The sequence below is a fragment of the Bubalus bubalis genome, chromosome 14 (assembly GCF_019923935.1).
Source record: "Bubalus bubalis isolate 160015118507 breed Murrah chromosome 14, NDDB_SH_1, whole genome shotgun sequence".
In the NCBI taxonomy this organism is placed as follows: domain Eukaryota; kingdom Metazoa; phylum Chordata; class Mammalia; order Artiodactyla; family Bovidae; genus Bubalus; species Bubalus bubalis.
The window spans coordinates 80,773,734-80,789,466 of NC_059170.1; the positions used below are offsets into that span (position 1 = coordinate 80,773,734).

Consider the following 15,733-nt stretch of genomic DNA (forward strand, 5'->3'; position numbering starts at 1 on the left):
AAACCCAGGTCTCCTGCCTTGCAAAAAAAAAAAAAAAAGTTACAGGTCTCATTGTCACTACTGCAATAGAATTACAATGATGGAAGCAAAACCTGTGTTCTCAATGTAGCCATGTTAATTTTGCATATATCTTGAAGGTGGTGTTTTCTTAGGATCTGGTCCGAGATAGGAGACAGAGAGGAGTTGGGAATGATGCTAAGGTTTTTTGGTCTGAGCAACTCCAACAATGGATTGTCTTCAGCTAAGCAAGGGAAAACTGGGAGAAGTATGTTTCTGGGGGAGAAATAAAAAGTTCAGTTTTGGATATTATTCATCCCACTGGGCTGGCAGTGTTGGGTATTTATGTACCAGTTGTTGGGAGTCCTAGGCATGTGGACTTAAAGGGCTCATGCATCCATACTTGTTATCTGCTAGCCTGTTCCTGAAAACTTTCACAGATGTTTCAGAAGTTCTCAAAGGCTCCGTTCTTTGCTGGCCAAATGTAAGTTGGACCATCTATTGTTGTAGATGATGACAGCATGTGTACACTATGGTAATAGGGCACTGAGTCTGAGTAAGCTGCACTCAAAGTCATATCCAAATGGATGAGATGATATAAGTGCTGAAATGGAGTCTTAGATAATTAAGCATGTAACTGTTAAATGCATCTAATGCTGAAAATTGGGACAGGAGTAAGGCTACAATTGACCTTGTAATGCATCAGAAAGAATGATATATTCCCCAGGAGTAAATCATTTACCCATGTAATGCAATTACATTCTTTTAGGGCAGTGGTGGACCAGTGGGTAAGGCATCTCCTCCAAGGCATTAATGGAACTCTGTGTCCCAAATAATGTGGCTCAGGCCATGGTCATTTTTAGGGGAGGGAACAGATATCATCAAAATAGGGAAAGTTGGAGAAAATAAAAATAAAAATTATATATATTGCCATGGATAATAAACATGATTTTGAGTCTAGGTCTTGCTAGAAACCCCAGACTAAAAATAGTTTTGCATGGAGAAAGAAGAGTGTGTAACAGGTATGCTGAGGGCAGAGGAACAAGTCTTGGTCATTTTAATATGTGGATATACAATAAATGTTGGTGTTTTTTTTTTTTCTTTTTTGGCCATGCCATGCAGTATGCCAGATCTTCCCCAACCCGAGATCAAACCCATGCCCCCTGCATTGGGAATGCGGAGTCTTAATCACTGAACTGCCAGGAAAATCCCAATGTTGGTGAATTTTAATTGCACATTGCAATGTACTTGATCAGTAAGAAGTGAGGAATGGATATTGGACAGGCAGTTAGTCGGCTGGGGGATATTAAAAAATAACCCAGAAAGATTCCCTTGATGAGAATGTATCAGTTGGGGTGGTTTAGGATGGTTAAGAAAGTATTTTTATTTATTTTTTTTAATTTTATTTTATTTTTAAACTTTACAATATTGTATTAGTTTTGCCAAATATCGAAATGAATCCGCCACAGGTATATCTGTGTTCCCCATCCTGAACCCTCCTCCCTCCTCCCTCCCCATACCCTCCCTCTGGGTCGTCCCAGTGCACCAGCCCCAAGCATCCAGTATCGTGCATCGAACCTGGACTGGCGACTCGTTTCATACATGATATTATACATGTTTCAATGCCATTCTCCCAAATCTCCCCACCCTCTCCCTCTCCCACAGAGTCCATGAGACTGATCTATACATCAGTGTCTCTTTTGCTGTCTCGTACAAAGGATTATTGTTACCATCTTTCTAAATTCCATGTATATGCGTTAGTATACTGTATTGGTGTTTTTCTTTCTGGTTTACTTCACTCTGTATAATAGGTTCCAGTTTCATCCACCTCATTAGAACTGATTCAAATGTATTCTTTTTAATGGCTGAGTAATATTCCACTGTGTATATGTACCACAGCTTTCTTATCCATTCATCTGCTGATGGGCATCTAGGTTGCTTCCATGTCCTGGCTATTATAAACAGTGCTGTGATGAACATTGGGGTACATGTGTCTCTTTCCCTTCTGGTTTCCTCAGTGTGTATGCCCAGCAATGGGATTTGCTGGATCATAAGGCAGTTCTATTTCCAGTTTTTTAAGGAATCTCCACACTGTTCTCCATAGTGGCTGTACTAGTTTGCATTCCCACCAACAGTGTAAGAGGGTTCCCTTTTCTCCACACCCTCTCCAGCATTTATTGCTTGTAGACTTTTGGATCGCAGCCATTCTGACTGGCGTGAAATGGTACCTCATAGTGGTTTTGATTTGCATTTCTCTGATAATGAGTGATGTTGAGCATTTTTTCATGTGTTTGTTAGCCATCTGTATGTCTTCTTTGGAGAAATGTCTGTTTAGTTCTTTGGCCCATTTTTTGATTGGGTTGTTTATTTTTCTGGAGTTGAGCTGGAGGAGTTGCTTGTATATTTTTGAAATTAGTTGTTTGTCAGTTGCTTCATTTGCTATTATTTTCTCCCATTCTGAAGGCTGCCTTTTCACCTTGCTAATAGTTTCTTTTATTGTGCAGAAGCTTTTAAGGTTAATTAGGTCCCATTTGTTTATTTTTGCTTTTATTTCCAATATTCTGGGAGGTGGGTCATAGAGGATCCTGCTGTGATGTATGTCAGAGAGTGTTTTGCCTATGTTCTCCTCTAGGAGTTGTATACTTTCTGGTCTTACGTTGAGATCTTTAATCCATTTTGAGTTTATTTTTTTGTATGGTGTTAGAAAGTGTTCTAGTTTCATTCTTTTACAAGTGGTTGACCAGTTTTCCCAGCACCACTTGTTAAAGAAATTGTCTTTAATCCATTGTATATTCTTGCCTCTTTTGTCAAAAGTAAGGTGTCTATATGTGCGTGGATTTATCTCTGGGCTTTCTGTTTTGTTCCATTGATCTATATTTCTGTCTTTGTGCCAGTACCATACTGTCTTGATAACTGTGGCTTTGTAGTAGAGCCTGAAGTCAGGTAGGTTGATTCCTCCAGTTCCATTCTTCTTTCTCAAGATAGCTTTGGCTATTCGAGGTTTTTTGTATTTCCATACAAATTGTGAAATTATTTGTTCTAGCTCTGTGAAGAATACTGTTGGTAGCTTGATAGGGATTGCATTGAATCTATGAATTGCTTTGGGTAGTATACTCATTTTCACTATATTGATTCTTCCAATCCATGAACATGGTATATTTCTCCATCTGTTAGTGTCCTCTTTGATTTCTTTCACCAGTGTTTTATAGTTTTCTATATATAGGTCTTTAGTTTCTTTAGGTAGGTATATTCCTAAGTATTTTATTCTTTCCGTTGCAATGGTGAATGGAATTGTTTCCTTAATTTCTCTTTCTGTTTTCTCATTATTAGTGTATAGGAATGCAAGGGATTTCTGTGTGTTGATTTTATATCCTGCAACTTTACTATAATCATTGACTAGTTCTAGTAATTTTCTGGTGGAGTCTTTAGGGTTTTCTATGTAGAGGATCATGTCATCTGCAAATAGTGAGAGTTTTACTTCTTCTTTCCCAATTTGGATTCCTTTTATTTCTTTTTCTGCTCTGGTTGCTGTGGCCAAAACTTCCAAAACTATGTCGAATAGTAATGGTGAAAGTGGGCACCCTTGTCTTGTTCCTGACTTTAGAGGAAATGCTTTCAATTTTTCACCATTGAGGATAATGTTTGCTGTGGGTTTGTCATATATAGCTTTGATTATGTTGAGGTATGTTCCTTCTATTCATGCTTTCTGGAGAGTTTTTATCATAAGTGGATGTTGAATTTTGTCAAAGGCTTTCTCTGCATCTATTGAGATAATTATATGGTTTTTATTTTTCAATTTGTTAATGTGGTGTATTACATTGATTGATTTGCGGATATTGAAGAATCCCTACATCCCTGGGATAAAGCCCACTTGGTCATGGTGTATGATCTTTTTAATTTGTTGTTGGATTCTGATTGCTAGAATTTTGTTAAGGATTTTTTCATCTATGTTCATCAGTGATATTGGCCTGTAGTTTTCTTTTTGGGGGGGATCTTTGTCAGGTTTTGGTATTAGTGTGATGGTGGCCTCATAGAATGTGTTTGGAAGTTTACCATCCTCTGCAATTTTCTGGAAGAGTTTGAGCAGGATAGGTGTTAGCTCTTCTCTAAATTTTTGGTAGAATTCAGCTGTGAAACCGTCTGGACCTGGGCTTTTGTTTGCTGGAAGATTTTTGATTACAGTTTCAATTTCCCTGCTTGTGATGGGTCTGTTAAGATTTTCTATTTCTTCCTGGTCAAGTTTTGGAAAGTTGTACTTTTCTAAGAATTTGTCCATTTCTTCCACGTTGTCCATTTTATTAGCATATAATTGCTGATAGTAGTCTCTTATGATCCTTTGTATTTCTGTGTTGTCTGTTGTGATCTCTCCATTTTCATTTCTAATTTTATTGATTTGATTTTTCTCCCTTTGTTTCTTGATGAGTCTGGCTAATGGTTTGTCAATTTTATTTGTCTTTTCAAAGAACCAGCTTTTGGCTTTGTTGATTTTTGCTATGGTCTCTTTTGTTTGTTTTACATTTATTTCTTTTTTAAGATTTATTTCCTTCTACTAAGCCTGGGGTTCTTCATTTCTTCCTTTTCTAGTTGCTTTAGGTGTAGGGTTAGGTTATTTATTTGATTTTTTTCTTGTTTCTTGAGGTATGCCTGTATTGCTATGAACTTTCCTCTTAGGACTGCTTTTAAAGTGTCCCATAGGTTTTGGGTTGTTGTGTTTTCATTTTCATTAGTTTCTATGCAAATTTTGATTTCTTTTTTGATTTCTTCTGTGATTTGTTGGTTATTCAGCAGCGTGTTGTTCAGCCTCCATATGTTGGAATTTTTAATAGTTTTTCTCCTGTAATTGAGATCTAATCTTACTGCATTGTGGTCAGAAAAGATGCTTGGAATGATTTCTATTTTTTTGAATTTACCAAGGCTAGATTTATGGCCCAGGATGTGACCTATCCTGGAGAAGGTTCCATGTACACTTGAGAAAAAGGTGAAATTCATTGTTTTGGGATGAAATGTCCTATAGATATCAATTAGGTCTAACTGGTCTATTGTATCGTTTAAAGTTTGTGTTTCCTTGTTAATTTTCTGTTTAGTTGATCTATCCATAGGTGTGAGTGGGGTATTAAAGTCTCCCACTATTTTTGTGTTATTGTTAATTTCTCCTTTCATACTTGTTAGCATTTGTCTTACATATTGTGGGGCTCCCGTGTTGGGTGCATATATATTTATAATTGTTATATCTTCTTCTTAGATTGATCCTTTGATCATTATGTAGTGACCATCTTTGTCTCTTTTCACAGCCTTTGTTTTAAAGTCTATTTTATCTGATATAAGTATTGCTACTCCTGCTTTCTTTTGGTCCCTATTTGCATGGAAAATCTTTTTCCAGCCCTTCACTTTCAGTCTGTACGTGTCCGCTGTTTTGAGGTGGGTCTCTTGTAGACAACATATGTAGGGGTCTTGTTTTTGTATCCATTCAGCCAGTCTTTGTCTTTTGGTTGGGGCATTCCACCCATTTATGTTTAAGGTAATTACTGATAAGTATGATCCTGTTGCCATTTACATTATTGTTTGGGGTTCGATTTTATACACCGTTTTTGTGTTTCCTGTCTACAGAATATCCTTTAGTATTTGTTGGAGGGCTGGTTTGGTGGTGCTGAATTCTCTCACCTTTTGCTTGTCTGAAAAGCTTTCGATTTCTCCTTCATATTTGAATGAGATCCTTGCTGGGTACAATAATCTGGGCTGTCGGTTATTTTCTTTTCTTTTCTTTTTTTTTAATTTTATTTTATTTTTAAACTTTACATAATTGTATTAGTTTTGCCAAATATCAAAATGAATCAGGTTATTTTCTTTCATCACTTTAAGTATGTCTTGCCATTCCCTCCTGGCTTGAAGAGTTTCTATTGAAAGATCAGCTGTTATCCTTATGGGAATTCCCTTGTGTGTTATTTGTTGTTTTTCCCTTGCTGCTTTTAATATTTGTTCTTTGTGTTTGATTTTTGTTAATTTGATTAATATGTGTTTTGGGGTGTTTCGCTTTGGGTTTATCCTGTTTGGGATTCTCTGGGTTTCTTTGACTTGGGTGATTATTTCCTTCCCCATTTTAGGGAAGTTTTAAACTATTATCTTTTCAAGTCTCATGGTCTTTCTTTTTGTCTTCTTTTTCTGGGACCCCTATGATTCGAATGTTGTAGTGTTTAATATTGTCCTGGAGGTCTTTGAGATTGTCCTCATTTCTTTTAATTCGTTTTTCTTTTATCCTCTCTGATTCATTTCTACCATTCTATCTTCTAATTCACTAATCCTATCTTCTGCCTCTGTTACTCTACTATTTGTTGCCTCCAGAGTGTTTTTAATTTCATTTATTGCATTATTAATTATATATTGACTCTCTTTTATTTCTTCTAGGTCCTTGTTAAACCTTTCTTGCATCTTCTCAATCTTTGTCTCCAGGCTATTTATCTGTTATTCCATTTTGATTTCAAGATTTTGGATCAATTTCACTATCATTATTCGGAATTCTTTATCAGGTAGATTCCCTATCTCTTCCTCTTTTGTTTGGTTTGGTGGGCATTTATCCTGTTCCTTTATCTGCTGGGTATTCCTCTGTCTCTTCATCTTGTTTAAATTGCTGAGTTTGGGGTGTCCTTTCTGTATTCTGGCAGTTTGTGGAGTTCTCTTTATTGTGGCGTTTCCTCGCTGTGTATGGGTTTGTACAGGTGGCTTGTCAAGGTTTCCTGGTTAGGGGAGCTTGTGTCGGTGTTCTGGTGGGTGGAGCTGTATTTCTTCTCTCTGGAGTGCAATGAAATGTCCAGTAATGAGTTATGGGATGTCTGTGGTTTTGGGGTGACTTTGGGCTGCCTGTATCTTGGAGCTCAGGGCTGTGTTCCTTGTTGCTGGAGAATTTGCTTGGTATGTCTTGCCCTGGAACTTGTTGGCCCTTGTGTGGTGCTTGGTTTCAGTGCAGGTATGGAGGCATTTGATGAGCTCCTGTCAATTAATGTTCCTTGGAGTCAGGAGCTCCCTGGAGTCAGGGTTTGGACTTAAGCCTCCTGCTTCCAGTTATCGGTCTTATTTTTACAGTAGTTTCAAGGCTTCTCCTTCTACACAGCACCATTGATATAACATCTACGTTAAAGATGAAAAGTTTCTCTACCATGAGGGTTACCCAGAGAGGTTCACAGAGTTACATGGAGAAGAGAAGAGGGAGGAGGGAGTTAGAGGTGACCCGAATGAGATGAGATGGAATCAATAGAGGAGAGAGTGGGCTAGCCAGTAATCTCTTCCTTATGTGCACTCCACAACTGGACTGCTCAGAGATGTTCATGGAGTTATACAGAGAAGAGAAGAAGGAGGAAGGTGACAGAGGTGGCCAGGAGGATAAAAGGGGGGAATGAAAAGGAGGGAGACAGATCCAGCCAGTAATCAGTTCCCTAAGTGTTCTCCACCATCTGGAACACACAGAAATTCACAGAGTTGGGTAGAGTAGAGAGGGGTTAGGGAGGAGACACAGGCGACCTGGTGGAGAAAAAGGAGAGTCCAAATGGAGAGAGAGCAGTCAAGCCAGTAATCTCGTTCCCTAGTGAAAAATGGGTACTGAAGATTGGGTTCTTAAAGGTACAAAATTGGTAACAAATACATAAAAGCAAAAATTAAAAATCTAGAGTAGAGTTTGGAATTTCAAAAATACGATGTTAAAGAAAAGAAGAAGGAAAAAAAAGAAAAAATGAACAAACAAAAACAAACAAGGTCGTGAAAATTATAAGGAAAATATAGGTACAAAATTGATAACTAATACCAAAAAGCAAAAGTTAAAAATCTAGAGTAGAGTTTGGAATTTCAAAAATACAATGTTAAAAAAAGAAGAAGAAAAAGAAAGAGAGAGAGAGAAAAAAAAGAACAAACAAAGTCACATATATTATAAAGAAAATACAGGTACAAAATTGATAACAATTACCAAAAAGCATAAATTAAAAATCTAGAGTAAAGTTTGGAATTTCAGATATACAATGTTATTAAAAGAAGAAGAGAAAGAAACAGAGAAAAAGAAGAAGAGAAAATAAAAAAGGGTCACAGAAATTATAAAAAAAAAAAAAAAAAACTATAGGTATAAAGTTGATAACAAATACCAAAAAGCTAAAATTAAAAATCTAGAGTAGAGTTTGGAATTTCAAAAATACAATGTTAAAGAAAAGAAGAAGAAAAAAAAACCCAAGGTCAAAAAAATTATAAAATATATATATATGAAGTTTGCTTTAAAAAAAATAGGGTCTTCTTTTTTTGTTGTTTTTTGCAAAGTAATCGGTTATAAAAGTGAGAATTAAAGGAATAATAGAGGACTTAAAATTTTAAAAAAAATTTTAAAAAATAAAAAAAAGAAAGGAATGATCATAAAAATAGTAAAAATATATCTAGGACTTTCTCCAGTTTTGTTGTGAGTATTGTGGGTTCAGTTCATTTTTGGCTAGTTCCTTGGTCCGACTTATATTTCTCAAGATCTATAGGCCCCTTCCTATGTAGTTGGTACTAACCACAAGGTTTTAATCTATTGCCTGTAGCTTCCAAGGCGGATCCCTCTATTATAGCTTCTTCTTCTCTGAAGAGACACTGGTCTCTTGAGTGTCTGGTTTCTGCCCTGACACAAAGGGGTCGGTGGAGGACACTTTTTTTTTTTTTTTTTTAGGCTCACTTGTTCAGTCGCGCTGTGGGGAGGGAGGGAGGGATCCTGTGAACAAATAACACTGGAGTGTGCTCGCAGTGCCTCAGCCACACTGGGTCTGCCCCCCATTCACGGCACGTGTAGCCTCCCTGCCCACGCTGCTCAGGCTCTAGGCTGCTCTGCCGGGAACCATCCGTGGCCGGCCCTGGGCTGCCTGAACTTCCCAGGTCCAAGCTGCTCAGGTTCAGGCGCTCGGGTAGTCCTCAGAGGCGCAGACTCTCGGTTGGGCCTGCATTTTGTGCCCTTCCCAGATCCGAGCAGCTCAGGTGATGAGGTGTTTGGCGCGCACAATTGCTGTGACTTATCGCCTCCCCGCCACTCAGTTATCTAGGTGTGCAACCGGCGCACCTTCTCAGGCAGATGTTGACCATCCAAACCCCCAAGAAGTTTTAGTTAGCAAAGAAGCCTGCTTACAGTTTTATAGATAATGTCTCTCTGGGGCTGCGATTGTCCCCTTCCGGCTCTGGCTGCCTATCACCGGAGGGGGATTGTCTGCCGCCGGCTATCTCTGTTCAGTCCTTTGTTCTGTGCATGGGCCTGGTGGTGTCTTAGGTTAGGGCTGGCTTTTCGCGTGGTAGCTATCCCACAGTCTGGTTTGCTAGCCCAAATTATTTCGCTCAGATAGCGCTCGGGGTATTCAGGCCAGATCCTTGCGATGCAGCCCGCGCCACGTCTCTCTGCCCATGCCCTGCTTGCTAATGGCGGATGCAGGCGTCTGCGCTGCTTCTCTGCTGGGGGAGTTACCGTAGGGCTCACAATGTGCGTGTTTTAATTGTTTATTTATTTTTCCTCCCTGTTATGTTGCCCTCTGTGCTTCCAAGGCTCAGCACAGATTCGGCAGTGAGAGGGTTTCCTGGTGTTTGGAAACTTCTCTCTTTTTAAGACTCCCTTCCTGGGACGGAACTCCGTCCCTCCCTCTTTTGTCTCTTTTTTTGTCTTTTATATTTTTTCCTACCTCCTTTCGAAGACTTGGGTTGCTTTTCTGGGTGCCTGATGTCCTCTGCCGGCATTCAGAAGTTGTTTTGTGGAATTTACTCGGCGTTTAAATGTTCTTTTGATGAATTTGTGGGGGAGAAAGTGTTCTCCCCATCCTACTCCTCCGCCATCTTAGTTCCTCCCCCCACCCCCAGAGTCAAAGTATTTTTAAAGTGTCCTTCAGCTTCAAACAATTGTAGGGCAACAAGGGTATTCAAAGTTGATGAAGTCTTACCAGTGATTGCCAGTAGGGTATTCACGCTTAACAGGCCCCAGATCTCTGTCTTCTTAAGATAATAGCTGTTAAGCCTTGGATTTGAGGTATGGTTTTTAAAAAAACTCATCCTCACTGGTATAGCATGGAGCCTTCTAGATTTTTCTCATGTCAGCACCATAGCTGCTGGAACTTTCCCATCTGGAGTAGAGTAACCTGTAGAGCACCCTTTCACAATTTCTGGTGTTCCTAAAGGAATAAAGAGAAGAAATTGGGGGAGAGCTGTCAGAGTCTGTGGAAGAGTAGTCCTGAGTAGGCTTTGGAACATCAGCATTGAGTTCTTCTTTAACATCACCGGTGTTTCGAATCCTTGAACCTAAGTGTTGCAGATTTGCCCTTTCTAGATGGGCTTCCCTGGTAGCTCAGCTGGTAAAGAATCCACCTGCAATGCAGGAGACCCCTGTTTGATTCCTGGGTTGGGAAGATCCGAAGGGTTAAGCTACCCACTCCAGTATTCTTGGGCTTCCCTGGTGGCTCAAACAGTAAAGAATCCGTGCACAATGCAGGAGACCAGGGTTCAATCCTTGGGTTGGGAAGATCCCCTGGAGAAGGGAATGGCTATCCACTCCAGTATTCCGACCTGGAGATTCCATGGACTTGCAAAGAATTCGACACGACTAAGTGACTTTCATTTCACTTCACTTCAGACCGAACTTCCAGGTTCACTATCCAATTCCTTTATATTCAGGACCTCCATGTTATAAAGCTAAGGGAGCATCGTTACCCTCTGGTCCATGTGAATGAGGCCTCCTGGAGTGCTGTAGTCCTTCAGGACTACAGCCTGCTTGGCCTTCTGCTGTGTTTCTGCTTGCCTTGCCATTGATTTGGTCCAGACTCTATGCAATGGCTCAGCATACCATGTGATCATATTTTCTGTTCTCTTGATCTCACTCTGGACTGTGAGAGGCTTCAGGGAAGAAGTTAGCTTTTATGTGTTTATATTAATAATAAAGCCTCTCACATGATACCCTTCACACACAGTTGCTCAATAAATCTTTCCTAAATAAAGTTGGCCCTTGAGCAACACAGGGATTTGTGGCACTGACCCTCCATCCAGTAAAAAATCTATATATAATTTACAGTCAGCTTTTTTTTTTTAACTCTCTTAACTTGTGGGATCTTAGTTTGTTGACCAGGGATTGAAACCATGCTCTTGGCAGCGAAAGCACAGAGTCCTAACCACTGGACCACCAGGGAATTCCTTTGTCAGCCCTTTTTATGTGAGTCCTTTGTATCCGAAGTTCTGCATCCCTGGATTCAACCAACTAATGTTAGAACTGTAGTATTTGTTGTTGAAAAAAACTAGCCTGTAAGTAACTTATGCTGTTCAAAGGCCAGCTGTACATGTTGTGACTTGTTGAGATTTGACTATGTGTTGGGCTTTGTGTAATATATTTCACCTGTTGTTGTCCCTTAAGCCAAACAGTGACCCCCATGGGAGTGCACATTGCCTTCATTTCTCCTTTGAGGATGCTGCAATGATGAGCAGGTATTAATATATAAGGAGACAGTGAGTGAAGACAGTTCTAGAAGGTATAACTGAAATAGGATGTTGGATTGAGGGAGAGCATTTTATATAAAAATTGATGAGACAAGCATACTTAAATGTTGATAGGATGTATTCAGCTGTGAATTAGAGATGGACTTCCATAGTTGAGAGACCTGATAATTGATGTTTGGAGATGAACTCAGAGTACAGGCACACAGAGGAATAGACAAGACGCTTATTTTGATGCAGGAATGAAGATGAGATAGATTAAGTGAAACTCGGTGGGTGGGAAGCTCAAAGTTTCTGTCTGAAGCTTTTTTAAGGTTGCTATCCAAAAGTCTACAAGCAATAAATGCTGGAGAGGGTGTGGAGAAATGAGAACCCTCTTACACTGTTGGTGGGAATGCAAACTAGTACGGCCACTATGGAGAACAGTGTGCTGCTGCTAAGTCACTTCAGTCGTGTCTGACTCTGTGCAACCCCAGATGGCAGCCCACCAGGCTCACCCATCCCTGTGATTCTCCAGGCAAGAACACTGGAGTGGGTTGCCATTTCCTTCTCCAATGCATGAAAGTGAAAGTGAAGTCGCTCAGTCGTGTCCGACTCCTAGTGACCCCATGGACTGCAGACTACCAGGCTCCTCCATCCATGGGATTTTCCAGTCAAGAGTAGTGGAGTGGGTTGCCATTGCCTTCTCTGGGAGAACAGTGTGGAAAGTCCTTAAAAAACTGGAACTAGAACTGCTTTATGACCCAGCAATCCCACTACTGAGCATACACACTGAGGAAACCAGAATTGAAAGAGACACATGTACCCCAATGTTCATTGCAGCACTGTTTATAATAGCCAGGACATGGAAGCAACCTAGATGTCCATCAGCAGATGAATGGATAAGAAAGCTGTGGTACATATACACAATGGAGTATTACTCAGCCATTAAAAAGAATACATTTGAATCAGTTCTAATGAGGTGGATGAAACTGGAGCCTATCATACAGAGTGAAGTAAGCCAGAAAGAAAAACACCAATACAGTATACTAACGCATATATATGGAATTTAGAAAAGATGGTAACAATAACCCTGTATGCAAGAGAGCAAAAGAGACACAGATGTATAGAACAGTCTTTTGGACTCTGTGGGAAAGGGAGAGGGTGGAATGATTTGGGAGAATGGCATTGAAACATGTATAATATCATATATGAAACAAATCACCAGTCCAGGTTCGATGCAGGATACAGGATTCTTGGGGCTGGTGCACTGGGATGACCCAGAGGGATGGTACGGGGAGGGAGGTGGGAGGGGGGTTCAGGATGGGGAACACATGTACACCCATGGCGGATCCATGTTGATGTATGGCAAAACCAATACAATATTGTAAAGTAATTAGCCTCCCATTAAAATAAGTAAATTTATATTTGAAAAAAAAATCTTTTAAGGAAAGAAAGTTACCTATTCAGTTTGAGGAAGAAGTTTGTGGTGGTGGTCACAGTCATGGTGATAGTAATCTTAAGGAGACTGGCGAGGGCATGAAATGCTTTGTGCAGAAATTCAGAGTCTGAGGCAGCTGATTCAGAGATCCTCACATTTTTATGTACTTACATCAATTTATATGAATGAAACTGCCTCTTACATTTAAGAGATTAAATTACAAATTAAAATTGTGTAAGTATACATTTGCTTTGTATCTACCAGAAAAAAAGAAGTTTACATGCCAAGTTGCTTCAGTCATGTCCAACTTCTTGTGACCCCATAGACTATAGCCTATCTGGCTCCCCTGTCCATGGGGATTCTCCAGGCAAGAATACTGGAGTGGGATGCCATGCCCTTCTCCAGGGGATCTTCCCTACAGAGGGATTGAACCTGTGTCTCTTAAATATCTCCTGTATTGGCAAGCAGGTTCTTACCTCCACCTGGGAAGCCCTAAAAAGTAAGATTGGCCCAGTTTAATTAAGAGGGGTCTTTTGCACCAAGGCGAAGTTTGAATTTTATCAAATACTTTTAAAGAAAATAAGCTTTCCTTTTCCTGATCTCTATGTCTTGATTCAGCTAAAGTTATATTTGCAGCCAGATGCTATGGGAAGTAGAGAATGAGTATATTCAACAGGATTCTTTTGCTTGAAAAAGACTCAGCTTGAAAATCCAAGCCAAAGGGTACCAAGCAAACTAGGAAGTTATTCATCTGTATAGCTGTAAAGTCCAGAAGTACAGCTGGATCAAGAGCACAAAACTATTATCATGGTGTCCTTTCTTCCCCTTCTCTCACCTCTGTTTGTTTCTTTGTGGGCTTCATTCTCTGGCATGGTCTCCCATTTCGTTGGCAAGACAACCCCCTTCCCTACACCTGCTCCCACTGCTCTGGGTTTAGATTTCAGGTCTCAGGTTTGAATCCCAGTAGTACTTTTGTAGAAGGCGATGGCACCCCACTCAAGTACTCTTGCCTGGAAAATCCCATGGATGGAGGAGCCTGGGAGGCTGCAGTCCATGGGGTCACTAAGAGTCGGACACGACTGAGCAACTTCACTTTCATTTTTCACTTTCATGCATTGGAGAAGGAAATGGCAACCCACTCCAGTGTTCTTGCCTGGAGACTCCCAGGGATGGGGGAGCCTGGTGGGCTGCCGTCTGTGGGGTCGCACAGAGTCGGACATGACTGAAGTGATTTAGCAGCAGCAGTACTTTTGTAGGTCAGATAACAGTGTCCATTCTTAGTCTAATTCATGTCTCCTGAGGGAATGTTTGTTTTTCATTGACTCCTTGAGAGGGAGTCCAAACCCATCCCTGGAGTCAGAAGTCAGAGTAGAATGACTTTTTCCCAAACCATATGGACAAAGAGTGGGAAGAGAGAAGACCCATAACACTTTACCCTCTAAGCCACCAGGGAAGCACATAATGATTATCAGGGTGCCATTATCAGAAGCAGGAACAGTGGATGTGATCTTGAAAACAGTTTTTTTTTTTTTTTTCCTTTGAGTGGATAAAAGTAAAATTTCCCAATGTAATTATATTTTCTACAAAGTTTTCTGGCCCAATGCATTTTCCCTGGCCACATAATTTGGGCAGTGTTAATTGATTGGACTCATTATATTTGAAAATATCTATTTTTCCTAGAAATAGCAGCTTCCAAAGACCCTCTACATAGATTCTTTTCCCTCATCCTCTTATGATCTTCGCTTTTCATCTTGGTGTCCTAATTTTGCCATTGTACATCTGCTTTCCTATTTTGGAACTTTGGTAAGAAATAGATTTGCGTGGATATACTGATTTAGTATGAAATTATAATGAAAGTCATTTGCATATTCAAACCCTCTCTTAATGGGAGGAAAATCAGTGATAATTGCAACCTAAATGTTTCTCAGGGAAATTAAGTAGGGGCATATTGAGTGTTGCATGGAAGTAACATGAAGTATATACACACAAGCCCTGAACATCTGATGATTTCTTTTTTTGACTTTCTAACAAAGAGTATATTTTCCTCTCTGTGATTTGCTATTGTGTTGTCCTTATAGCTTCATGTTTTATTAGGTTCATCTTTTGAATGAGATCAATTGGAAAATACTTTGGTAACTACTATTATTTTGGCTATTATTATTTAGTTGAAATGATGTCCAGTCACTTGTTCGTATTATTGCTACAGCCCTATCTGCCAGCCTCGGTTCTACTTCGACATTGTACACCTAACATTTTGTTTGGTTTGGGATGTTCATGCATTCTTTTTTTTTTAATTGTAGCAATATTAATTGTTCAATAAAGCCTTTAAAACTGGTCAACATTAAAAAAAACTTTTAAAATGTATAAAAAATAACTAGATGTATATTTATGTCATATACTGAGGTAGGAATAATTGGAAAATGTTTCTTATGTATAAGGAGAGGTTGGAGGGTGTCCAAATCTAAGTATTGGACTTACTGGATTTGATGTCCTTGCAATATATTTAGATGAGCAAATGTGTCCATCTGAAGTTAGGGTAAGAACTCTAGAGATCAAGAGAAGACAGACTAGAAATAAATGTGAAATTAGGACACTGTTCCAGCTAGGATTATGGGACTGTGGTTTGGGGATATGAGTGGTTGAAGTTATCTAAGGAATATCCTAGGGTTAGGTACCCTAGGGTGGGAGTGAATACACAGCTCTTGAAGATAAAAATTCCGGCAGTTCCTGCTTACCTTCTGGCTCTACATGAAGCCCATCAGCTCTATGGGCTGCTTCCTGCAGATGTTGTCATGATTACGTTCCTTCCCGTGGAGTCCTCCGCCTTTCTGGCCAGGGCTTAGGACCGATGTGTGG

At 39.8% G+C, this 15,733-nt stretch overlaps 1 protein-coding gene and 1 non-coding gene across 3 annotated transcripts in view; one reads left to right on the forward strand and one right to left on the reverse strand.

Annotated features, from left to right (window-relative positions):
- Window positions 1–15,733, forward strand: part of PAK5 (p21 (RAC1) activated kinase 5) — a 427,019-nt gene that overhangs the window by 22,706 nt on the left and 388,580 nt on the right. The gene's annotated exons all lie outside the window — the stretch shown is intronic.
- Window positions 35–143, reverse strand: LOC112578945. Its single transcript, XR_003103386.1, has one exon. It is a non-coding gene; the product is annotated as a small nucleolar RNA SNORA1 (small nucleolar RNA).